The sequence below is a fragment of the Rana temporaria genome, chromosome 13, assembly GCF_905171775.1.
Source record: "Rana temporaria chromosome 13, aRanTem1.1, whole genome shotgun sequence".
NCBI classification, from domain to species: Eukaryota; Metazoa; Chordata; class Amphibia; order Anura; family Ranidae; genus Rana; species Rana temporaria.
In genome coordinates, this window is record NC_053501.1 from 108,712,751 (window position 1) to 108,739,396 (window position 26,646).

Genomic DNA, 26,646 nt, shown 5'->3' on the forward strand with positions numbered 1-26,646 from the left:
TTATATTTTAGGGTGGCTGTAGACATAAGAGAATGAGGTCTTCTGGAGTTGGGGCAGGGGTAGGAGGAAGGGTAGAGGCAGGGGCAGGGGTTGAAGGGGTAAAAGTTATCATGGGGGTAGGGGTAAAGGTAGAGCTACGAGGTAGGGATAAGGGTAGAAGTAGTAGGTAGGGGCTGAGGAAGAAGTAGAAGTAATGGATGGAGGTAGGGGTAATGGTAGAGGTAATGGTAGCCCCACCCAAAGGCCCATACTTCATTGCACAGCACAGAATCATGAGACAAGAAGGAGCAGGGAAGAAATCTTCAGCTCTAAGAAATTCAGATTGAAGTGCAATTTATTGGACAATCGCCGTATCTCCTGTGCTGCATTCTCAGTCCACCTACTGACACTTGTTAAAAACGAAAAATAATCTGCACAAAGCAACTTCTGCTGTTCGTTCATCGTTCCACCTAAGATGCGGCTGCCATGAAACGGTTGTGTAATCAGGTGCGTTGACCGTGGAGGTAGAGTCCCACCCGTCAGAAGGATCTCTAGGCAACCGTATCTGGAGAATACAACCTTCGGGAGGCTGTATCTAGGTAACAACACAAGTCTCCTGGGAGGAATCCCCCACCGTATCGCTTCTAACGAGGGAGATGTGCAGCTTTTCTGCACGCCGAGCTGGTGGTCGCCAGAACAGTAGTGTTTATACCTACACTGAAGACGAATTAACATGGAGGCTCTAACCCGTGACTGAGGGGAGATCAGTCTGGTCATATGTGATGCCAACTACCACTACTGTGACCCACAAAGGTCTGCTCGGGTTTTCCACTTTCTCACTTTGGATCAACCCAAGCTGCCAAATGCAAAACTCAAAAAATACACCAAAACAAGGTTAATGAGTATCTAAACCCAACCCAACCAAAATGTAACACATAGTAGTAGAGCTGCACGATTAATCGTCCAGAATCGTTATCACGATTTTTTTCCCCCGTTGCGATCTTGACAAAATATTTACCCATACTTTCTATGCAGAGAATTCTCTCTGCTCTCAGAGTCAAAGGAAAGGAAGAAAAAATCTGGGCAGTCTGCCAAGTATCACAACATTCTTTAAAGCGGGAGTTCACCCGAAAAAATTTTAACATTAGATTGAGGCTCATTTTGTGAAGCAGAATCGGGTGTTTTTTTTTTTAATTGAAGCTGTACGTACCGTTTTAGAGAGCGATCTTCTCCGCCGCTTCCGGGTATGGTCTTCGGGACTGGGCGTTCCTATTTGATTGACAGGCTTCCGACGGTTGCATCCATCGCGTCACAAGTAGCCTAAAGAAGCCGAACGTCGGTGCGGCTCTATACGGCGCCTGCGCACCGACGTTCGGCTACTTTCGGAAAATCGTGACGCGATGTATGCGACCGTCGGAATGCCTGTCAATCAAATAGGAACGCCCAGTCCCGCAGCCCATACCCGGAAGCAGCGGAGAAGATCGCTCTCTAAAACGGTAAGTACTGCTTCGATTTAAAAAAAAAAAAAAACCACCCGATTCCCCTTCACAAAATGAGCCTCAATCTAATGTTAAAAATTGAGTTTTTAGGTGAACCTCCACTTTAAGGCTAAACATTTGTAACAATTTGTCTTTTACATCAAAGGAATACACTTCTGTGTGTAAATTAGGAAAGTTTAACCACCTTTTTCTGACATTTGTTGTTAAAAAAAATGTTTTGCTAGAAAATTACTTCGAACCCCCAAATATATATATTTGGGGGTTCTAAGTAATTTTCGAGTAAAAAAATTATTTTTTTAACAACAAATGTCAGAAAAAGGTTTATATATATATATATATATATATATATATATATATATATATATATATATATATATATATATATATATATATATATTATATAAAACCTTTTTCTGACATTTGTTGTTAAAAAATAAATAAATAAAATGTTGGGTACAGACCCTAGAGAATAAAATGGTGGTTGTTGCAATATTTTATGTGACACTGTATTTGCGCAGCGGTCTTTCAAATGCAATTTTGGTGGAAAAAAAATAACAAAAAACAACTAACCAGTAAAGTTGGCTGAATTTTTTTTTTTTTGTATAAAGTGAAAGATTTTACGTCGCGAGAATCGTGATCTTTATTCTAAGCAAAAAAAAATAAAAAATGTGATTCTCATTTTGTCCACAATCATGCAGCTCTGCATTGCAGGTTACCCAGTCCTTAGGTGGTGGTACATTAGTTTTATTTTTTTAGGCTTTTTTCCTTTATTTTCACCTGGTGATCCTGCCAATGACACACTTCCCAGCCTAGGGTGACAACACTCGCTGGCCGTACTCACAGCATTGTCAACCTAGCATGCGACTTCAGAATAGTCCCCATCTTTACTTCTCCATAACAGAGACTGGGTCAGTTTAAGGGGTAGGCAAAAGAAGCAGCAGCCTTGGGCGGAGAGGGGAATAAAAAGGGTAGTACTTGCAACCCGTACTGCTTGCCTTGGGAGTTAATTCTTATAAAAAAATTATATATATATATTTATATATATATATATATTTATATATATATATATATATATATATATATATATATATATATATATATATATATATATATATATATATATATATATATATATACACACACACATTTTTTTTATCATTGTATGTATTAATAATTATCATTATTTTATATCACTACATTATTATTCACTATATTATTTTTAATTATCCCCCTATAATTTCCCCAACTTTGCCCATTCTGAAACAGGCACACTTTTGATAATAATAATAATAATAATAATAATAAATTTTGCTACTATTATTATTATTATTACTTCTATAGAGCCATATCAGTCCCTACCCTCAAAGAGCTTACAAATCAAAGGTTATCATAAATTATCACTGCTATCCAAATTGTGTCTGTTCCAGAATGGGCAAGGTTGGGGATATTATAAGGGGTAAATAAATAATTAAGCAGCACAAGAAAAAATAAATAAAAAAAAAAAAAAAAAAAAAAAAAATACCCCCAAAATGTTGCCATATAAAAAAAGAAACTTCATTAGTGTTTTAGCACAGGATTCCCCAACCTATACAATGTAATTATATGAGTCAACATATCATTTTTCCCCATCCAAGTGTTCGTTAACACGCCGATTTTCAGGATAGAAAATGAAATTAAACACCTAATTGCCGCTAAGTTTCACCCACAGCATCCACGTTTACGCTGTTAACAGTAATGACAGGGTATCGCCAATCTAATTGCAAATTTGTATTTTTTTTTCTTCTATTAATTATGAGCGCAGTGAATCCTTTTCATCAACATCGCCCGCTCATCTCTCCTAAGGGAACCCTTCAAGCACCCATGGGTGTTTTTCTTGATTACAACCCTTGGATTGGAGGCGTACAGATTGGTTTTTAACCCTTCGGCTTTTGAGGAGTGCGACAGCTGTGATGGTGATATTGACAACAAGGAAGAGCAGGTAGGGTTGCAAGCTGTCCGTACTAGCAGAGGAGCCTTGTTTTTTTGTCTTATTTTTTTTTTTTAACAAAATGGTCAGCCCACTTTAAAAGTAATACGTCAGTTATTGGTGAAGCTTGGGGGGACCATTTTGTACGCTGGCATTTTGTATTTCTTAGAGGCTCCAGTGGAGATCTCCCTAGCAGACCCCTCAGCATGGTAGGAGTACCATGGAACTTAGCGTGGTTGTAAACCCTTACAGACCACTTATACCTACAGGTAAGCCTAGATTAAGGCTTAACTGTAGGTGCAACAAATATCTCCTAAACCTACATGGTTTGCAAAAATGACAGCACCGATGTTCACGGCGCAGGCGCACCGAGCGTGCCGTTTTGTGAATGGGGGTCATGCCGTTAAAGGCGGCTCCCGCACACATTCACGGGAGCGATATCACGCGATTCCGGCCAGTCACAGAGCTGGAGTTCGCGGCCCCCCGAAGAGGGGTGAAGGACGGGGCGAAGGAGGAATGGATAAAAGGATGGGGCGAAGGAGGAATGGATAAAAGGACGGGGCGAAGGAGGAATGGATAAAAGGACGGGGCGAAGGAGGAATGGATAAAAGGACGGGGCGAAGGAGGACGAATGGATAAAAGGACGGGGCGAAGGAGGACGAATGGATAAAAGGACGGGGCGAAGGAGGACGAATGGATAAAAGGACGGGGCGAAGGAGGACGAATGGATAAAAGGACGGGGCGAAGGAGGACGAATGGATAAAAGGACGGGGCGAAGGAGGACGAATGGATAAAAGGACGGGAAGAAGGAGGAATGGATAAAAGGACGGGAAGAAGGAGGAATGGATAAAAGGACGGGAAGAAGGAGGAATGGATAAAAGGACGGGAAGAAGGAGGAATGGATAAAAGGACGGGAAGAAGGAGGAATGGATAAAAGGACGGGAAGAAGGAGGAATGGATAAAAGGACGGGGCAAAGGAGAAATGGATAAAAGGACGGGGCGAAGGAGGAATGGATAAAAGGACGGGGAAAAGGGAGGAATGGACAAAAGGACGGGGCGAAGGAGGAATGGACAAAAGGACGGGGCGAAGGAGGAATGGACATAAGGACGGGGCGAAGGAGGAATGGACAAAAGGACGGGGCGAAGGAGGAATGGACAAAAGGACGGGGCGAAGGAGGAATGGATAAAAGGACGGGGCGAAGGAGGAATGGATAAAAGGACGGGGCGAAGGAGGAATGGATAAAAGGACGGGGCAAAGAACGAATGGATAAAAGGACGGGCCAAAGGACGAATGGATAAAGGATGGGGCAAAGGTCCAATGGATATAGGACAGGCAAAGGACGAATGGATAAAGGATGGGGCAAAGGACGAATGGATAAAGGATGGGGCAAAGGACGAATGGATAAAGGATGGGGCAAAGGATGAATGGATAAAGGACAAGCAAAAGGATGAATAAAGGGATGAGTGAAGGATGAATGGATAAAGGACGGGGCGAAGGAGGAATGGATAAAAGGACGGGGCGAAGGAGGAATGGATAAAAGGACGGGGCGAAGGAGGAATGAATAAAGGACGGAGCGAAGGAGGAATGGATAAAAGGACGGGGCGAAGGAGGAATGGATAAAGGACGGAGCGAAGGAGGAATGGATAAAGGACGGAGCGAAGGAGGAATGGATAAAAGGAAGGGGAGAAGGAGCGATGGATAAAAGGAAGGGGAGAAGGAGGAATGGATAAAAGGACGGGACGAAGGAGGAATGGATAAAGGACAGGCAAAGGACGAATGGATAAAGGACAGGGCAAAAGAACAAATGGATAAAGGACGGGGCAAAGGATGAATGGATAAAAGACAAGCAAAGGATGAATAAAGGGATGAGTGAAGGATGAATGGATAAAGGATGGGTAAAAAACAAATGGATAAAGGATGAGTGAAGGACAAATGTATAAAGGATCAGTGAAGGACAAATGTATAAAGGATCAGTGAAGGACAAATGGATAGAGGATGGGCGAAGGACAAATTGCTAAAGGTTGGGTGAAGGACAAGGGGCTAAAGGTTGGGTGAAGGACAAGGGGCTAAAGGTTGGGTGAAGGACAAGGGGCTAAAGGTTGGGTGAAGGACGAATGGATGGATAAATGGATGGAGGATGGGTTCCTCATTTGTAAAAAAAAATCAAAGCATATGATCAGAAAATGTGGTGAATGCAGGCTAAATGCCTAAGCTATCATCAAAAAAAAAAAAAAAAAAAAATTACCGATGACCACAAAAGTGTAGAAGACCAAAAAAGTGGTCACAAACCTGTTCTTAACCTGCAAGTAATTCCTGATCATTTTGAAGATTCTTCCCTGCCTGCCAACATTTTTTTCTTCTTTTTGTAAATTGAGCCATGCATGCCAATGGGCAATCCCACCGTGCCAGAAAAGGGGAGTAACCCCTTACATGGTAGTTACATCATCCCTGGCCAACCAATCAAGACAGCCGAAGACTCCTGACTCGCAAGAAGATGGAAGCGGTAGTACAGAGGAGTACGGACCTTTAACTGTTAGAAGGACACTTTCGGAGTTAAAGCTGGCCATAGGCGAAGCAAATTGTGTCTGGTTCCTGAAGAAATTGTGTCCGGTTCCTGAAGAAATTGTGTCCGGTTCCTGAAGAAATTGTGTCCGGTTCCTGAAGAAATTGTGTCCGGTTCCTGAAGGCCAGCCCTCCCCAAGAGCAACTTTACATTTTATGGTCAGTTTAGTTCTGCCGTAATAAGCAAATATTCTGTGCATATTTCCACATTATGGCGAGAACTTGGAGGCGGGGGGGGGGGGGGGGGCTTTGTTCAATATTTGACAAATCTCCCAGAAAAAGGGACCAGAGTTCCTTAATAAAAAAAATCAGTATTTCACAAAATGTGTTTATGTGAATGAATATATCGACCCGAAGAGCGGAGTGCTGACCCCTTCCGTCGTTTCCCAAGGCCCCAGATTTTAGAAGAGATGAAGCCTTTTTTTTTTTTTTTGTCCTTGGCTCTCTCTGACCCCGGTCCATTAAGACGATGCAGGCCGCAAGGAATTCTGGGCCATCGAGGAATGCTGGGAACGGGCAAAGCGAAGGTTTCCCATTGCAGATGCACGTGATTGATTTAAAGACACTTTATACGGTGCGGCTACGTGGGAGAAGAGTCAGGGAAAAGACACATTATATAAACCATTACAGCGCTGAAAGCTGGGAGTGAAGCTAAGTGGTTGATCGTTATGGGCAATCACGGAAACCATCGAAAAATTTCGTAGGTCGATTAGGGCCACTGAAAAGAGGAACTAAATTCTTATCTTTTTTTTTTTTTTTTTTATGATATACATGTGAAAGAATGTAGCTTATTGTAAACGTAACAATATTTTAATATATAGGATCTATATCTATATATATATATATATATATATATATATATATATATATATATATATATATATATATATATATATATATATATATATATATATATACATATATACACATACACACACACACACTCACCGGCCACTTTATTAGGTACACCTCTTCAATTGCTTATCAACACAAATTGCTAATCAGCCAATCACATGGCAGTGACTCAATTCCTTTAGGCATGCTGAAGTTTAAACCGAACATCAGAATAAAGGGGATGTAAGTGACTTTGAACCTGGCATGGTTGTTTTTGCCAGACGGGCTGGTCTGAGTACAGTGGAACCTCGGATTACGAGCATAATCCGTTCCAGGAGAATGCTCGTAATCCAAAGCACTCGCATATCAAAGCGAGTTTCCCCATTGAAGTCAATGGAAACGAAAATAATTTGCTCCGCATTGACTTCAATGGCATGCAATACCGCATGTGGCCAGAGGTGAGGGGGCGCCAGAGAGCCTGGGAAACACACAGAAAGCACTGAGGACAGCTCGGCTGACCTTGGCAAACCTTGGAACGACTCTGTTCCCGAGCTGTCCTCTAGCCTTTCCGTGCATTTGCGAATGGCGCCGGCTCCGGCGCGCCCCACCTCAGGCACTGCACACCACTTTGGCCTGAATCCTGCTCATTTTGCGAGACAAACCGAGTTAGGAATTGGGAGTATTTGATGAAATGCGTTGGTTGTTTTATGCGATCACATCGTGAACAAACTCATTCAATGAACCAACTCTCTCTGGTAAAGCTACTCACAGGAACCCGTACAGACAAGGTGGGTACCCAAAATGCGACCCAAGCAATAAAACATACAATAAGAGCTCCAACCCAAAAATGGTGGGAGTCCAAATATCTTGTTCAAAATAAAACTAAAAATCTGACGTGTTTTGGGGGTTTTGAGTGCTTTTTTTGACCTCCGAACTTCATTACTCACTCTGGTAGGGCTGCTCACTGGAACCCAGACTGGGTGGGTACCCAGAATGTGACCCAAGGCATAAAACATACAAACAGGAGCACCAACCCAGATTGTAAAGGCTCCCAAATCGAAAACACTGGCATGTTTCAGGGGGTTTTGGGTGTTTGAGCTCTGAAATGCATTGGTTGTTTGTGTGACACTGGTATGCGGCACTGATGGGCACTCATGGGCGGCACTGTAGGGTACTTATGGGTGGCACTGATGGGTTGGCACTGATTTAATGTGTTTCATAATGATGCCAGTTAGTGCCCATTTGTGGGCACTGATTGGCACATATTGGGCATGTATAGGCATATGTGGATGGCCATGGTCATCCACATGTTATGGACTTCCCTGGTGGTCCTGGGTGGGCATCCAAGGGTGGGGCTGTGCTGATAAACAATCTATGCAGACTCCCCATGTCAGGAGAGCCACCGATTGTCAGACGCGAGTGAGGAAAAGCCGATCAACGGCTCTTCCTGTTTACGTCGTGATCAGCCGTGATTGGACATGGCTGATCACGTTGTAAAGAGCCTCCGTCGGAGGCCAAGATCGGTGTAGCAGTGTGTCAGACTGACAAACCACATCCACCTATCGCCGCGTTGCGCGCTCCCACGGGCGCGCGGCACATCATGAAGTCCAGTCATGATAACGCAACCACCGCCCGGATGTTATTTTGCTATAGACCGGGCAGTAAGTGGTTAAAACACCCTAATGGAGATTTTGTAATGCCAACGCTCTACTAATGTGAATTGTGCATTTTAAAAAGGAGGTCCAGTTTCAAGGGAACCATTTATTAACTGTGACGTACACAGTGCACATGGTATGTCGCAGGTTACTTTGAAGGCATCATCTAGTGTCAGAACATTGCAACCAACCATCCTCCTTGTTTTCATAAGTGCATCCTGGAGTTTACGGCTACAGTCCCATTCAGAGGCCCTATGAAAGGATTGCTGAATCTGGCTCCTTGGATTATTTACATCTGACATTATAAATGAATTGAGTGGACTTGGTTAAGCCACTTTCAGAGCAGAAATACAATGATCCCTAAACAACTAGCATTTCACCCATTGATTTTGTGTACAGTCAGCAGATGGTTTGTGTATCGATAATCCTAACAAGGCCGTCCACAAGGCTACGGCTACTAAGCCGAGCCGGGAAGATCCCAGTACTGGCTTAGCATCTCCGCTTCAAAAAACACCTGTCTCAGGTATAGGCAAATGTCAGGGAACTCCGATTCCACAGCAGAGAGGCTCCATTTAGTAGGTTCAAGTTCCTATCTGCCAGGTCAGCATCCCTCTGGGGGAACATAAAACGGGATTTATGGCCCTCAATGAAGTCAAAAACACAATTAATCACTCCAGCGGGTCGCATAAATGACAAAAAGGGCTGTAACCTTTCCCACGTACAAGCTGAACGTAGCAGGCAGAAAAGCTGAGATGTTCGTGGCATTGGAGCTTCTGACGCAACCAAAAAACAAAACATTTCAAGATCACTATTGCTTATTTTCATCACAAAACTCGATAACTCCTTTTCCAAGAATCCTCCAAAACTGTTGACGTGGGAGTCCTGGGCACCTTGTTGGTGCCGGGGGACTTGGTTGTCTCGAAATTCCTTGCCTCGATTAAAATTTCAGAGTTCTGGATGTCCCTTTAACGTTGCTGAAGGTCCATTCGATCCGGGATTAGTAGTCGGTCAGATTCTGAAGAGACAGTCAAAACTCAAAACCTATATCCCCAGGACTTCCATATGAACTGTCTTGGAGTATTACGGGAAAAGGAGTCCTGGACTTGCCGTTTTGGCTGTCCCTTCAACGTTAGACCAACTGCTAAACCTGGATTGGATGAACCTCCAATCAGTTGGCCAATGTTGACTCCTTTTCCAAGAATCCTCCATGATGCATTATGTGGGATTCCTGGGCACCTTGTTGGTTCGGGGGACTTGGTCGTCATAGAAATCCCTATATATCTTGGAGTTCTGACTGTCCCTTTGACACTCAACAAACCTATTGAAGGTCCTTTCGATCCAGGTTAAGTAGGTGGTCCAACGCTGAAGAGACAGCCAAAACTCAAAGACTATGTGCCCAAGATCATTAGGAAAAGGAGTCCTTGGCACATGGTCTTGGAGTTTTGGTTGTCCCGTCAATGTTAGACCAACTTATAAAGCCAGATTGGATGGACCTCCAATGGGTTGTCCAATGTTGACACCTTTTTCAAGAATCGGCCTGAATGGTTCACGTGGATTCCTGATATAACTATCTTGAAGTTCTGGCTGTCTCTTAAACATTGAACCAACCTGTTGAAGGTCCATCCAAGCTGGGTTAAGGAAATAGTCCAACCCTGAAGAGACAGCCATAAGCAAAGACCATGTGCCCAAGACTACCACATGATTCATACTGGAGCATTACTGGAAAAAGGAGTCCCAGGCACATGGTCTTGGGTGTTTCGTTTGTCCCTTCAACATTAAACCAACTGCTAAACCTGGAATGGGTTGGCCAATGTTGACTCCTTTTCCAAGAACCCTCTAGGATGGGTTATGTGGAAATCCTGTGCACCTTAGTGGTGAAGGGAATTTGGTCATCTTAGAAATCCCCTCCCTCGATAAATATCTTCGAGCTCTGGCTGTCCTTTCACCACTGGACCAACCTATTGAAGGTCCATTCGATCCGAGTTAAGTCGATGGTCCAACATTGAAGAGACAGCCAAAACTCAAAGACCATTGGCACATAGATTTGGTGTTTTGGTTGTCCCTTCAATGTTAGGCCAACTGCTGAACCTGGACTGGATGGACCTCCAATGGGTTGGCCAATGTTGAAGGGACAAAACTCAAAGATATTTAAATGGGGGGGGGGGGGGGGGATTCCTACGATGACAAATTCTCCTTCACCAACTAGGTGCCCAGGACTTCTATGTGAACCATCGTGGAGGATTATTTGAAAAGTAGTGCGCATGATCTTTGAGTTTTGGCTCTCCCTTCAGTATCTGACCAACTACTAAACCCAGATTGGATAGACATCCAATGGGTTGGCCAAATGTTGGGAGGGACAGCCAAATCTTGAAGATATTTATCTGGGGGAGGGATTCCTATGATGACTCCTCTGCATCAAACAAGGTGGCCACAACTTCCATGTGAACCACCCTAGAGGATGATTATGGGAAAGATAATTGCTTTATAAGTAGCATTAGCCCCGGGAAAAAAAAAAATCTGAGTCTACTGTGCTTCAAAAACAACTGCAAACGTTAATACAACAATTGTACTCCATAAGCATGATCAAAACCAAGCACGCCATAAAAACAGTAATACAAAAAAAAAAAAAAAAAAAAAAAAAAGGGAAGAGAGCACAATAAATATACCGAATAAACCCTATAAAGAAAACATACAAATTAAAATATATGGAGACATCTCAGATCATTTTGCAGCTAGAAGTGGAAATTATGGGTAAAAGGAGAAATTATGGAAAAAAAAAAAATTATTATATAATATATTGTATAAAACTCTGTAGGGCCTTCTAATAATTGGCTCCATTAGCACTTGCATGCAGTGGCCAATCACATTTTATTTCACTCAGTAACCTGATTGGTTGCAGTGGGTTTGTGCACTGTATATATTCCGCTTCGTCTTTTTAGGATTACAATTTGATATTACGTCTTATTATGGAGTGAGACAAATATCAATGTTTTCATCCAAGATTCACCCAACTTTCAACCAATATTCATACATGTTTCTAATTGATAACATCGAAAAAACATCGAAAAAACACTAAGGCCCCGTACACACGAGGAGACATGTCCGATGAAAACGGTCCGCGGACCGTTTTCATCGGACATGTCTCCTGGGAGCTTTTGGTCTGATGTGTGTACACACCATCAGACCAAAATCCCTGCAGACAGAGAACGCGGTGACGTAGAAGACACCGACGTTCTCAAACACGGAAGTGCAATGCTTCCACGCATGCGTCGAATCAATTCGACGCATGCGCGGGATTTTGGGACGCTGGTTACACGTCATAACCAGCGGACATGTCCGATTAGGTGTACTAACCGTCGGACATGTCCGAAGGACATGTCTCCAGCGGACAAGTTTCTTAGCTTGCTAAGAAACTTTTGACCGCTGGAAACCTGTCCGCTAGGCCGTACACACGGTCGGACATGTCCGCGGAAACTGGTCCGCGGACCAGTTTCAGCGGACATGTTCGACCGTGTGTACACGGCCTAATAAATAGACCCTATAGGAAAGGTGGAAACAACTTACTGGAAACTAGCTTACAATTAAAGTCATCACTTGCGCCCAAAGGCACCAGTTCAGCTGTTCCTCGCAAAACAGGGGGCTCCTTGGGAAATGGGGTCACCCAAATTGAGAATCCACATAGAGAGTAATGCCGCATACACCCGATCGAAAATTCTGACAAGGAAAGTCCAATGTGAGCCTTTGGTCGAAAATTCGGACCGTGTGTAGGCTCCATCGGAATTTTCGACAAAGAAAAATTTGATAGCTGGTTCTCAAATTTTCCGACAAGAAAAGTTCTTGGAGAAAATTCTGACTGACTGTATGCAATACCGATGCACCAAAAAACATGCATGCTCGAAATCAAGTCGATGCATGCGCGGAAGCATTGAACTTCATTTTTCTAGGCTTGTCGTAGTGTTGTACGTCACCGCGTCTTGACGGTCAGAATTTGGTGTGACCGTGTGTATGCAAGACAAGTTTGAGCCAAGATTCCGTCGGTAAAAAAATCCACGGTTTTCTCGTCGGATTTTCCGATCGTGTGTACGCCACGTACACACTATAATAGGATGGCCACACAAATGCCCAAGAGTCTGACATCTTCTAGTGAAAAATAGCTTATGGCAAGAAAGTATAAAACAGCCAATGCGTTTCAGGGGGGGGGACCCATACCGGGTTGGTCGTTTTACACCTTCTTTCCAATTTTATCATTAAAATATATTGGACACTTGGATATTTCTTTGATGCTTTTACAAACTACCCCCATAGAGCAGCCATTCTGAACCAGGGTTCTGTGGAACCCTAGGGTTCCTCCAGTGATAAGCTAGGGGTTTATTGAGCTGTGGGGTTTCTTGAGCTGTGGCTAACTGCCCCCCCCCCATATGATGGTGCTTGCATAGTTCCAAGTCCAATGCCACTTGGCAAAGCCGGCAGCAAGGCTGAAAAGGTGTCCTCCTGGCCTTCCCTGTAAGGAGAGGGGGTATTTTTTCCACTTACTATCACCAATGTAAGGGGCATTTTCCCAATGACCCCTCCATAGAGTGTGGGGTGTGCCGGACCTCTGCCGGAGAGCACAGTTTCAGCAAGGCTCATGCACTCCAGATTGGAGGGAGGTATTTCTCCCACTTACCATCCCCAATATAAGTGTCATTTTCCCCAATAACCCTTCCATAGAGTAACCAGGGGTTCCGTGAGACCTGAAAATGTTAAAAAGGTTCCTCTGGGGTAAAAAAAAGTTGAGAAATGCTGCCATAGACAGACACCTAAAACAGACAGAAGAGCTTACAATCTAATGTCCCAACTACAGTCCTACCCATGCACACCCCGGAGGAACGATTTGGTTGGGAGCCACCAAGACTACCAGTGTGTTTTTGGACTGTGGAAAGGAATATGGAGGCCAACACAGAAACAGATGAGGAACACCATACCAAAAGCAGAGCGCCCCTTGTGGGAATTGAGCCCACCGCTCAGCGCTGGCTTAGCCCTGTACTGAAAAACCCTACTACAGCAGCTGTACAGTTTGGATGGACCTTCCAATAGGTGCCTATCCCCCCTTCTATAGGTTTAGAAACGGAGGGGACTCAATCCCATCAAGGCAAACACTGGCATGGCGTCCATGCTGCCAATCCAACCCCCGGATCCCAGCACTGCAAGGCAAGCTCGACACGGAACAGATGTGAATCACATGAAAATACCTTCACCGTCTTTTTTTCTGCAGTGGAGGAGTTAGGCGCAGTACTCCGTGTTCTTGTATCAAAGCAAGGCAAGATTTATAGGAGGTCATAAACGGTTTACCAGAAGAGACATATGAATTAAATATCAAACTGAAGTGTACATAGACAGAAACACAGCTACCGCCTGGCACAGCTCGGATAAATCACCCAACCAGAGATGAAATTAGATTGGACAGATCGATAGATAGACGGACAGACAGTGGCTTTACTGTAATCCCGTCGTAACAGACGAGATTGAATGAACCGTCAAAATGCACATGGTTAAAAAAAAAATCTCGAGGTGTTGCCATATAATCCCACAAGGAACCACATCATATGCTATCCAATTACACGCAACACCCCCATGATTGGGCTCGGCGTGTGCACAAACATGTCAACCTCGTAAACGTCTCCATAAAACGTGAACCAATAAAAAAAACAGACATTGTTTAAGCCTTGCGGGATTACTTAAAACAATTGCATCTGAGTACATAACGAGGGAATTATTGCTACAAAATACTTCAATACAAATAAAAAAGAAATAAAAAAATTTAGAGTGACGCATGTCAAAGTTCAGTTTCTACCGCCCAAGGAGAGAGGACATGGGTAGGCCGTGGGTCAATTAATAAATAAAGTTGTGTTTTTTTGCAGCGTATTAACGTTTGGATTGGTGAAATAGGTTCCTCGTGGGTGTGGCCATTTTAGAAAATGGTCTGGAAATGCCTACTCCAAGAGTTGAACCTCCTCCCCTTTAGTGTTTACTTTAGTGTTGCCGCAAGCACCTCTAGGTATTGGAGAGACCACAGTTTTCACAAGGCTCATGACCACTGCGGATCGGAGATCTGTAGGTTTACCTTACCAGGTGGGGTGTGCTGGACCTCTGCCAGAGACCACAGTTTCAGAAAGGCCCATGCCCACTGCCGATTGGAGATCTCTAGCTCCGATTTAGTAGATGGGGTGTGTTGAACCTCTGCAGAGGGACCATGTTTCCGCAAGGCCCATGCCTACTGCTGGTTGGAGATCTCTAGCTCCGATTTAGTAGGTGGGGTGTGTTGAACCTCTGCAGAGGAACCATGTTTCCACAAGGCCCATGCCCACTGCTGGTTGGAGATCTCTAGCTCCGATTTAGTAGATGGGGTGTGTTGAACCTCTGCAGAGGGACCATGTTTCTGCAAGGCCCATGCCCACTGCTGATTGGAGATCTCTAGCTCCGATTTAGTAGGTGGGGTGTGTTGAACCTCTGCAGAGGGACCATGTTTCCGCAAGGCCCATGCCCACTGCCGATTGGAGATCTCTAGCTCCGATTTAGTAGTTGGACACCCCAACTACTCCGATTTAGTAGCTGAACCTCTGCAAAGAGACCAAGGTTTCTGCAAGGCTCCTGCCTACTGCGGATTGGAGATCTCTAGCTTTACCTTACCAGGTGAGGCGTGTTGGACCTCTGCAGAGAGGCCACGGTTTTGACAAGGCCCATGCCCACTGCTAATTGGAGATCTCTAGCTCCGATTTAGTAGGTGCGGTGTGTTGAACCTCTGCAGAGGGACCATGTTTCCGCAAGGCCCATGCCCACTGCCGATTGGAGATCTCTAGCTCCGACTTAGTAGGTGGGGTGTGTTGAACCTCTGCAGAGGGACCATGTTTCCGCAAGGCCCATGTTTCCGCAAGGCCCATGCCCACTGCCGATTGGAGATCTCTAGCTCCGATTTAGTAGTTGGACACCCCAACTACTCCGATTTAGTAGCTGAACCTCTGCAGAGAGACCAAGCTTCCTGCAAGGCTCCTGCCTACTGCGGATTGGAGATCTCTAGCTTTACCTTACCAGGTGAGGCGTGTTGAACCTCTGCACAGGGACCATGTTTCCGCAAGGCCCATGTTTCCGACAAGGCCCATGCCCACTGCTGATTGGAGATCTCTAGCTCCGATTTAGTAGTTGGACACCCCAACTACTCCGATTTAGTAGCTGAACCTCTGCAGACAGACCAAGGTTTGTGCAAGGCTCCTGCCTACTGCTGATTGGAGATCTCTATCTTTACCTTACCGGGTAAGGTGTGCTGGACCTCTGCAGAGAGACCATTTCTTCCACACAGAGAGTAGGAAACAGCCTAGGAGACTGCAAGCTCCAAAACAAGTCTCCAAATGCAGTTTTTAGATCCTATCCCAAAGCCAACATCCTCAGATTGCCTTTAAAAGAGGTTATCATTTCTATGCAGGGGTCCCAAAAAAATCAACATGAACTACAGAACGTGTGCCAATCACCATTTTGGTGGAAGAAAAAAAAAAAAAAAAAAGCCACCTTTTAGTAAACAAGGAACAAATCTGTAATGTTAACAAGACAGGAGCACGCGACGGATAGACAAGTGCCAAGTACTACGAATATGTAAGATAGGCCTGACCCTGCAGGCCAAAGTCCACTGATTGTCAACATAAGTAAACACAAAATCATAACCAAACCAACACAAGCGATACCGGCATTCTCTTGGGCAGAGGTAGGTGATCCACCGCTCACAGCCGGACTGGAATTACAAGTCCCTAATTCACGGTACTTGTAGATCAAAGCGTTTGGAGACACACAAGTTCTTCAGATTTGGGAAGAACAGTCTTCAGTTGGCAACACTTTCCTCTCCACCGGGCCTGAGCACAGACAGATCAGATGAAGGACACCAGAGACCGCCTCACCTTCACCCGCCAAAGGACATAGTGTTTGCATGATTAAAGCATTGCTGCCTGATCTTTATAGGGGCCTGGCGGCACCGACGCATATGTACACAGGTTAGTGATTGTTCTAAACTGGAAGATGGGCATTGAGCTAAAAAGTATAGGTGACAAACATTGGGCAAAAAAAAAGTTCATATCTGGACACAGGGCCGGTGCAAGGATTTTTGACACCCTAGACAAAACCTAATTTTGGCGCCCCCTTGGCTCCACCCCCTTTGCCCTGCCCATGTAAACCCCACATTTTGAATGAAACACCCATCAAATGCAGTTCATCAGCACCCATCAAATGCAGCCTCACCAGTGCCCATCAAATGCAGCCTGCCAGCACCCATCAATTGCAGCCTCGCCAGCGCCCCATCAATTGCAGCCTCGCCAGCGCCCCATCAATTGCAGCCTCGCCAGCGCCCCATCAATTGCAGCCTCGCCAGCGCCCCATCAATTGCAGCCTCGCCAGCGCCCCATCAATTGCAGCCTCGCCAGCGCCCCATCAAATGCAGCCTCGCCAGCGCCCCAAATGCAGCCTCGCCAGCGCCCCATCAAATGCAGCCTCGCCAGCGCCCCATCAAATGCAGCCTCGCCAGCGCCCCATCAAATGCAGCCTCGCCAGCGCCCCATCAAATGCAGCCTCGCCAGCGCCCATCAATGAATGTTTGCTTGCTTCCATTCAATCGGGAGTCGGAACGCAGACACAGTCCTCCACCGCCGCTGCGCCTCTGACACTATGTGCGAACGAATGGAGCAGCGGCTGCCTGAGACTTAGTAGCTTGCTGCAGAGAGAAGAGAGTAGGGACACCAGTGGCCGGGCGCCCTAGGCAGCAGTGCGCCCCCAAGCGGTTGCCTAGTTTGCCTAGTAGTAGCAAAGGCCCTGTCTGGACGAGGAGCGATGAGCAAAAAAGGTCATATCTGGATGATGAACACTGATCGGGTGAATAAGCTCATGTGTGAAAAGCGACCATTGGGTGAAAAAATAAATAAAAGAAAATCTGGACAATGAGCACCGAGGAAAAGGTTCATATCAGGACGAGTGCTGAGCAAATAAGTTCATATTTGGACAACAGTCGATGGGCAAAAATGTTCGTATCTGGACAATGAGCATGGGTGAAAAAAGTTCATATATGAACAACCACCATTAGGTAAAATAGTCATGTCTGGACAAGGCGCACTGGGCAACAAAAGGTCATATCTGGACATCGAGCCATGGACGAAAAGGTTCATATCTGGATGAGGAATGTTGGGTGAAAACATTCATAACTGGACAACTATTGGGCAAAAAAGTTCATATTTGGACAACTACTGGGCAAATAAGTTCATATCCGGACAATGAGCACTAACCGTTCATAGGTGGATGATGAGCATTGGGCAAAAAAGTTTATATGTAAACAACAACCATTGGGCAAAAAACGAAAAAAGTCATATCCGTAACACGACATTTTGGCAAAAAAAAAAAGTTCATATCTGGACAATGAGCGCTGCAGAAAAGGTTCTAGACGAGCAAAAAAGTTTATATTTAGATGACGAGTGTTGAGTGAAAAAGCTCATATATGGGCACCCATTATTGGGCAAAAAAAGGTTAAAGCTGGACATGAACAAGTTAAAATTGTGGACCACAACTGGTGGGAAATAGGCATATCTAGGCATATCTGGACGATGACTTCTGGGGAAAAAAAAAAAAAAGAGTTCATATCGGGACGAGGCAAACTGGGCAAAAATGGTCACATCTGGACGATGAGCCATTTCGTTCATATCCAGATCACAAATGCTGGGTGAAAAAGTTCATATCTGGACAATTATTGGGCAAAAAAGTTCATACACAAAAAAAACATTGGGTGAAAAAAAAAAAAAAATTATCTGAACGACAACCTTTGGGCCAAAAAAATAAGAAAGTTCATAACTGTATCATAAGCGCTGGGGAAAGCGTTTATATTGGAGGAACGATGAGTTAAAAACATTCTTATCTGGGTGACAACCATTGGGCAAAATAGTCATATCTGGACGATGACCTCTGGGCAAAAAAGTTTATATCTGGGTGACAACCATTGGGCAAAATAGTCATATCTGGACGATGACCTCTGGGCAAAAAAGTTTATATCTGGATGACGCGAGTTGGGCAAAAAGGTCATGCCGGAAAGACGCGAGTTGGGCAAAAAGGTCATGCCGGAAAGACGCGAGTTGGGCAAAAAGGTCATGCCGGAAAGACGCGAGTTGGGCAAAAAGGTCATGCCGGAAAGACGCGAGTTGGGCAAAAAGGTCATGCCGGAAAGACGCGAGTTGGGCAAAAAGTTCATGCCGGTAAGACGCGAGTTGGGCAAAAAGTTCAGAACTGGACAATGAGTAAAGGTTCAAAAAGTTCATATATGAACAAACTACCATTGGGCAGAATGCTCAAGTCTGGACAACAACCACTAATCAAAAAAGTTAATATCTGGACAACGAGCAATGGTCTGAAAAAGTTCATATCTGGATGATAAGCGTTGGATGAAAAGTTTCTTGTCTTCACAATTGGGGAAAAAGTATAGCAGAACAATGACCATTGGGTGAAGTTCACAACCAATTTTTCTGATGCACAAACCTTTTAAAGAGCTTATTGATGGTTTAACCCACATTGAGAATGCAAGCGGAAAAAGCGCACAGAGAGGTTGGGATCGAATCTACAAGATAAAATGGCACTTGAAAAGATCTACCAAAGTGTAGGTAGATGTCTACCAATTGTGACCCTTGGTACCCTAGACAGCTCAATCACTGCAGCCAACATGTTACATTGCTTACAAACATCATGCTGTATATAGACACCCCTTCAGCACTTAAGAACAATAGCCTTGCGTCCCCCAAACAGCCATAGCGTGGCGTCCCCCAAACAGCCATAGCGTGGCGTCCCCCAAACAGCCATAGCGTGGCGTCCCCCAAACAGCCAAAGCAAGGCGTCCCCCAAACAGCCAAAGCAAGGCGTCCCCCAAACAGCCATAGCGTGGCGTCCCCCGAACGTCATGCTGTATATAAACACCCATACAGCACTTAACAACAGTAGAATGGCGCCCCCCCCGAACAGCCATATGTTTACAGGCATCTGCCAGGTCTCAGAACATAGAGGTGTTAAAAAAAATTACGCAGACAATTTCAATCTTTTATGTTTTTACCGCCCTAGTACGGCTAAATGTTTACTATGTGCTGAATATTTGACATAAATTTTTTTTTGCCTTCCATTCGAAAAAAATAAAAAAATAAAAACACACTTCAGTTTTCGAGGACAACAAAGACGATAAAGAATAATAGAAATCACTGCATACATTTGAACTTGGGACTCGTCTGGGATCTTAGGAAGCTTGCACAATCACGGTAGTCCCGGTTTTTCCTGCTGCGACCGGCGTCCAGAGATCCAAAACGCAACATAAAAAAAAAAAAAATTGTTGCCTTTGCGTGCCGAGCACCTCATCATCCACGCATGCCGTGCCGCTCAGCCCAGGAGCATTTAAAAAAAAAAAAGGGGGATACCATTGGCCCTTCTTTGGGCACCCAAGACCCATTGGAAATGTGCAGAAATGTTTCGAAAGGAGGCGACCACCCCACCACCCTGCACCCTCGTTCTATCCGACTCGAAGATCTGCTCCCACATTTTGGACAGGTCCAATCTGACCCAAATTTACCGGATTTGGGCAAGTGTTACTCCACGCTGGAGCCGTCACTTGTAACCCCTTCCAGGCCAACAAAGACTACAAGATTGGAGCACGATTAAGTAAAAAAAAATAAAAAGGGGGGGAGGAAGAGAATGGGTTGAAAATTGCCTCTTCGTTATTATGTAGTTAGAAATATAATAGATACAAAACATTTGAACACCTCCAGTGATAGTACAACAAGACGCCATCCAATGCCCCCCCCCCCCCCCACTGTCACTTTTAACTCTTTCCCACAGCCAGAAACAGATGACAAATCAAAAAAAAGGGGGGAGGGGGTTACCTGTTGGAAAAAGACAAAGTGACAGTCATTAACCCCTTCCTGCCTACCAAGAGATCATACGGAGCAAGTATTAAAAAAAAAAAAAAAAAAAGATTCTGAACAGCATATAGTTGAGGAAAACCCCCAATACCCCAAGAGTTGTTTCACACCCCCACCTACAAATGAAAGCTGATGACTGATTATAGGATTTCCTATATACACGCCTAGAAATTATTATTTATATATATATATATATATATATATATATATATATATATATATATATATATATATATATATATATATATATATATATATATATATATATATATATATATATATAATTATTATTATTAGTATATATAGATTGCCTATATGCACGCCCAGAAATATTTTATAATAATGGGGGTGTTCATATAGGCAATCTATATATAATAATAAATATATATTATTATTAATATACAATATATATATATATATATATATATATATATATATATATATATATATATATATTTTTTTAACAATAATAAATATTTTTTATTATTATAATATATAGATTGCCAATATGCACGCCTATATATATATTTCTAGGCGTGCATATAGGCAATCTATATATAATAATAATAAAAAATATATATTTATTATTATTATTATTAATATATACTTATTATTATTTTTATTTTTTTTATTATAAAATATTTCTGGGCGTGCATATAGGCAATCTATATATAATAATAAAAATATAATATATACTTATTATTATTTATTTATTTTCTATTATAAAATATTTCTGGGGGTGTTCATATAGGCAATCTATATATAATAATACATATATATTATTAATATACAATATATATATATATATATATATATATATATATATATATATATATATATATATATATATATATATATATATATATATATATATACTATATGCCCAGAAATATTTTATAATAAAAAAATAATAAGTATATATTAATAATAAATATATATTTATTATTATTATTATTATTATAATATATATATAGATTGCCTATATGCACGCCCAGAAATATTTTATATAAAAAAAAAGTGATAAATATATATTTATTATTACATATAGATTCCCTATATGCATGCCAAGAACAAAATATTACGGTATATATATACACACAAACACACAAAACATTTAACACCTCCAGCCATCTTGGTACAAGACGCCAATCCCATGCTGGCTCTGTCACTTTTGTTAACCCTTTCCCGGAAGCCTGAAGCAGATCACAACAAATCTAAGGAGGGGGGACATTGGGTTGAAAGAGACAAAAGTGACAGCGACTAACCCCTTCCTGACCAACGAGGTCTAAATAAGCAAGTATAGAAAGAAAAAAAATAGAAAATAAAAAATAAAAAATAAAAAGAAGCAGAGAAAGAAGAAGAAGGAGAGATCTGGACCTAGAGATTGGTTCGTTATTTATAACAGAGATAAACCCCCCTAACCTTCCCCCTGTGCCATGACAGTTGCACTCCTCCCCTAGAAATGAAAAACGGACGATTGATTATAGACTGCATATTAATTACATAAATATAGATTTTTTTTTACATAGATATCTATCTCTTTCATTCATGTATTTATATATCTAGCAGAAATAAAATAATAATAATAAACACACATACATGTGCGTTTATTATTATTTTATGTATTTTTATTTCTGCCAGATAGATAGATATTTTAGAGAGATAGATAGATAGATCCGAAATAAATGTATAAAATAATAAATAATAATAAAACACACATGTATGTGTTTATTATTATTTATTTCTGCCAGATTAATTAAATTATATATATATATATATATATATATATATATATATATATATATATATATATATATATATATATATATATATATATATAATCTGGCAGAAATAAATAATAATAAACACATACATGTGTGTTTATTATTATTTTATACATTTATTTCTGATATAGATAGAGATAGAGATATATATATATATATATCTCTATCTATAGAAAAAAAATACAGTAAACACCTTCAGCCATCGCGGTTGGAGACACCATCCAATGCCCCTACTGTCACTTTTAACCCTTTCCTTGCAACCCAAATCAGATCTCTAGGGAGCAGGAACTGGGGCAAGAGTCACACTGATAATAGTGACGGCTACTAAGCCCTTCCTGACCACCGAGGCCCAAAAGAAGTATAAAAGAAAGAGATCTGGACCAGCAAATGTATTCTTGGTTAGTTGAGATGGCTTCCCCCCCCCCCCCATGTCCAAGACGTGTACCCCACACACACACACGTGAACAGATGATCGATTATAGGATTGCCTATTATTATTATACAAGATTTATATAGAGCCAACAGTTTGCGCAGCACTTTACAACATGAGGGTGGACAGTACAGTTACACTACCTATAAAATTATATAAATATTTATATATTATTATTCCTCAATTATTATTCCTGGATGTGGTAACTGCTTTTGGATGTTAATAAATAAATATATATATATATATAATATTTTTATTTTAATTTTTAACATCTAAAAACAGTTGCCATATATATATATATATATATATATATATATATATATATATATATATATATATATATATATATATATATATTTATTTTTATTTATTTATTTATTTATTAACATCCAAAAGCAGTTACCACATCCAGTCATTGAGGAATAATAACAACATATTTTACACATACAAATACACACATATAAAAGATACATACTGTATACACACAGAACAGTGAACACCTCCAGTCATTGTAGAACAGGAAGCCGTCCCATGCTGGCGCTGTCACTTTTAACCCTTTCCCAGCAGCCTAAAACAGATTTCAACAAATCTGGATGGTGAGGGGGGGGGGCGGGGGCTGGATCAAAAGAGCCAAAGTGACAGCTATGACAGCCATTAACCTCTTCTAAGCCACCAGGGCCTAACAAAGTGTCACCTATACTAGAGAACTTCTTTTTCTTTTCTTTTTTTAAATGGACCAGGACAGGGGCATGCTGAATCTTATTGTTGCCCAGGGGCTGATAGATAGATAGATAGATAGATAGATAGATAGATAGATAGATAGATAGATAGATCTCTGTGTAAAATGACGGCAGTATATAAAGTACCTGTAATACATTTTATATATATATATATATATATTATTGTCTCACACTACTGATGCTGGGATCACAGGCCAGGCTGGGCTTGCTGGGACTTTTAGTTTATCACAGCATGCATTCACATCTATACATACATACACACACATATATAGAAAAAACGATCAAATGGGATTGCTGCACTTAAAAAAAATCAAATTCCATTCAATGTCAAATGCATTTGAATTTTTCGAGTGCAGAAATCCCATGTGAACGTTTTTTCTTTCTTCTATGTATGACCTGTGGAAGGGTCTGATTGCTTGCACTGCTACAACTGGATCGTGTGCACTCCCCCTTCAACATTTTTATATATATATATATATATATATATATATATATATATATATATATATATATATATATATATATATATATATGTGTGTGTAGGTAGATGCATGCTGTGATGAACTACAAGTCCCAGAAAACCCAACCTGGCCTGTGATCAGCATCAGTGCTGTCAGAAATAATATATATGTGTGTGTGTGTGTGAATATAGAACTGTGTGTACACTTTTTTTCCTTTTGTGTGTGGGTGTATATTTATATTATATATGTATATAGATCTAGGTTTGTGTGTATAGCTATATAGAGAGATGCAGGCTGTGATGAACTACAAGTCACAGAAAGCCTAGCCTGGCCTGTGATCAGCATCAGTGCTGTCAGACAATAAAACATGTGTGTGTGTGTGTGTGTGTGTGTGTGTGTGTGTGTGTGTGTGTGTATGTATGTATAGATAGATAGGTAAGATGTGTGTAGGTAGATGCATGCTGTGATGAACTACAAGTCCCAGAAAACCCAACCTGGCCTGATCAGCATCAGTGCTGTCAGAAATAATACATTACATATATTATATTATATGTGTGTACATGTATATTATATATGTATATAGATCTAGGTTTGTGTGTATAGATATATATAGATAGATAGATAGATAGATAGATAGATAGATAGATAGATAGATAGATAGATAGATAGAGAGATGCATGCTGTGGTGAACTACAAGTCCCAGCAATCCCAACCTGGTCTGTGATCAGCATCAGTGCTGTCAGACAATAATACATATGTGTGTTATATAGATCCATACATATACACATATATATATATATATATATATATATATATATATATATATATATATATATATATATATATATATATATATATATATATATATATATATATATATATATATATATGTGTGTATGGATCTGTGTGTACATGTGTGTGTGTGTGTTTGTATATATATATATATATATATATATATATATATATATATATATATATATATATATATATATATGTAGATGAATGCTGTGATGAACTACAAGTGCCAGAATGCTCAGCCTGGCCTGTGATCAGCGTCAGTGCTGTGTATATATATATATATATAATTATATGTGGTGCATGTAGATGTGTATATAGGTAGACACAAGCTGTGATGAACTACAAGCCCCAGCATGCCATGTGTGACCTGTGATCAACATTAGTGCTGTGTATATATTAAATATGATTATATATATATATGGGGTGTATGTAGATGCTGTGATGGACTACAAGCCCCAGCATGCCCAGCCTGGCCTGTGATATATATTATGTGTATGTAGATGTGTATATAGGTAGATGACTGCTGTGGTGAACTACAAGCCCCAGCATGCCCAGCCAGGCCTGTGATATATATACATATTATGTGTATATAGGTAGATGAATGCTGTGGTGAACTACAAGCGCCAGCCTGGCCTGTGATATATATATTATGTGTATGTAGAGGTGTATATAGGTAGATGACTGCTGTGGTGAACTACAAGCCCCAGCATGCCCAGCCTGGCCTGTGATATATATACATATTATGTGTATATAGGTAGATGACTGCTGTGGTGAACTACAAGCCCCAGCATGCCCAGCCAGGCCTGTGATATATATACATATTATGTGTATATAGGTAGATGAATGCTGTGGTGAACTACAAGCGCCAGCCTGGCCTGTGATATATATATTATGTGTATATAGGTAGATGACTGCTGTGGTGAACTACAAGCCCCAGCATGCCCAGCCTGGCCTGTGATATATATACATATTATGTGTATATAGGTAGATGACTGCTGTGGTGAACTACAAGCCCCAGCATGCCCAGCCAGGCCTGTGATATATATACATATTATGTGTATATAGGTAGATGAATGCTGTGGTGAACTACAAGCGCCAGCCTGGCCTGTGATATATATATTATGTGTATATAGGTAGATGACGGCTGTGGTGAACTACAAGCCCCAGCATGCCCAGCCTGGCCTGTGATATATATACATATTATGTGTATATAGGTAGATGACTGCTGTGGTGAACTACAAGGCCCAGCATGCCCAGCCTGGCCTGTGATGATGAGGAGTGTACAGGAGACACTTACCGTGCGCTTTCTCCCCTCCTGTGATCTCCTGGAGGGGAGTGTTGTTGTTCTCCTGGGTCCCCCCACCACTCTATAGACGACACAGGGATGAGGCGGAGTAGAGGAGCCCCTCTTGTTGTCTTCCTCTCCTCTCTCCTCTCTCTCGGATACAATGTAACTCAATTTTCACCCAGCGAGGTAAAAAAAAAAAAATAACACATACAACGTTCTGTATCTAGCGAGCAGCTGCGAGCACAGACTCCGAGCCAGGCTTTGACAAGCAAGCGCCTCCGCCAATCCGGTCTCGGGCTCCGATGACAGCCGGCCAATGGGTGGGCGGGCCTTTGCCGGGGCGGGACCTGGCTGTCCGACCTGCGCTGTGAGGAAGAAGAGGGGTTAGGCTGCGCGGGCTCTCGAGGAGCGTGCGTGCGCGCGGCCGCGGAGGAGGAGAAGGAGAAGGGAGGGAGAGCGGGTTTGGTTGCGGCGTGTTGCTGCGAATCCCTCCGCCTGGGTGACGGGCTGCGGGCGCTTAACCCCTTCACAGCCGTGCTGGTGGCGGGGGAGGGGCTTAAAGGGACATGCACAGGAAAGGATTTTTTTGGGCAATTTAAAAAAACAATGCAAGATTTGCCCCATTAAATATTTTTAGAAAGTGGCCCCCAATTTTAATATTCGCAAAACTTCATTCTGTCTTGTTGTAAGCCAAT

General features: G+C 42.1%; 1 protein-coding gene across 12 annotated transcripts in view; it reads right to left on the minus strand.

Annotated features, from left to right (window-relative positions):
• MEF2D (myocyte enhancer factor 2D) overlaps nt 1–26,282 on the minus strand; it is a 309,684-nt gene extending 283,402 nt beyond the window's left edge. For 3 of the 12 annotated variants that reach the window (XM_040332940.1, XM_040332939.1, XM_040332938.1), the window contains exon 1: nt 25,961–26,280. The gene's annotated coding sequence lies outside the window, so the exon portion shown is untranslated. Of the gene's footprint in view, nt 1–25,960 lie in introns of all 12 variants that reach the window. The other 9 variants (XM_040332931.1, XM_040332935.1, XM_040332933.1 and 6 more) reach the window with 7 other exon arrangements.
• Between the last annotated feature and the right edge of the window lie 364 nt (nt 26,283–26,646).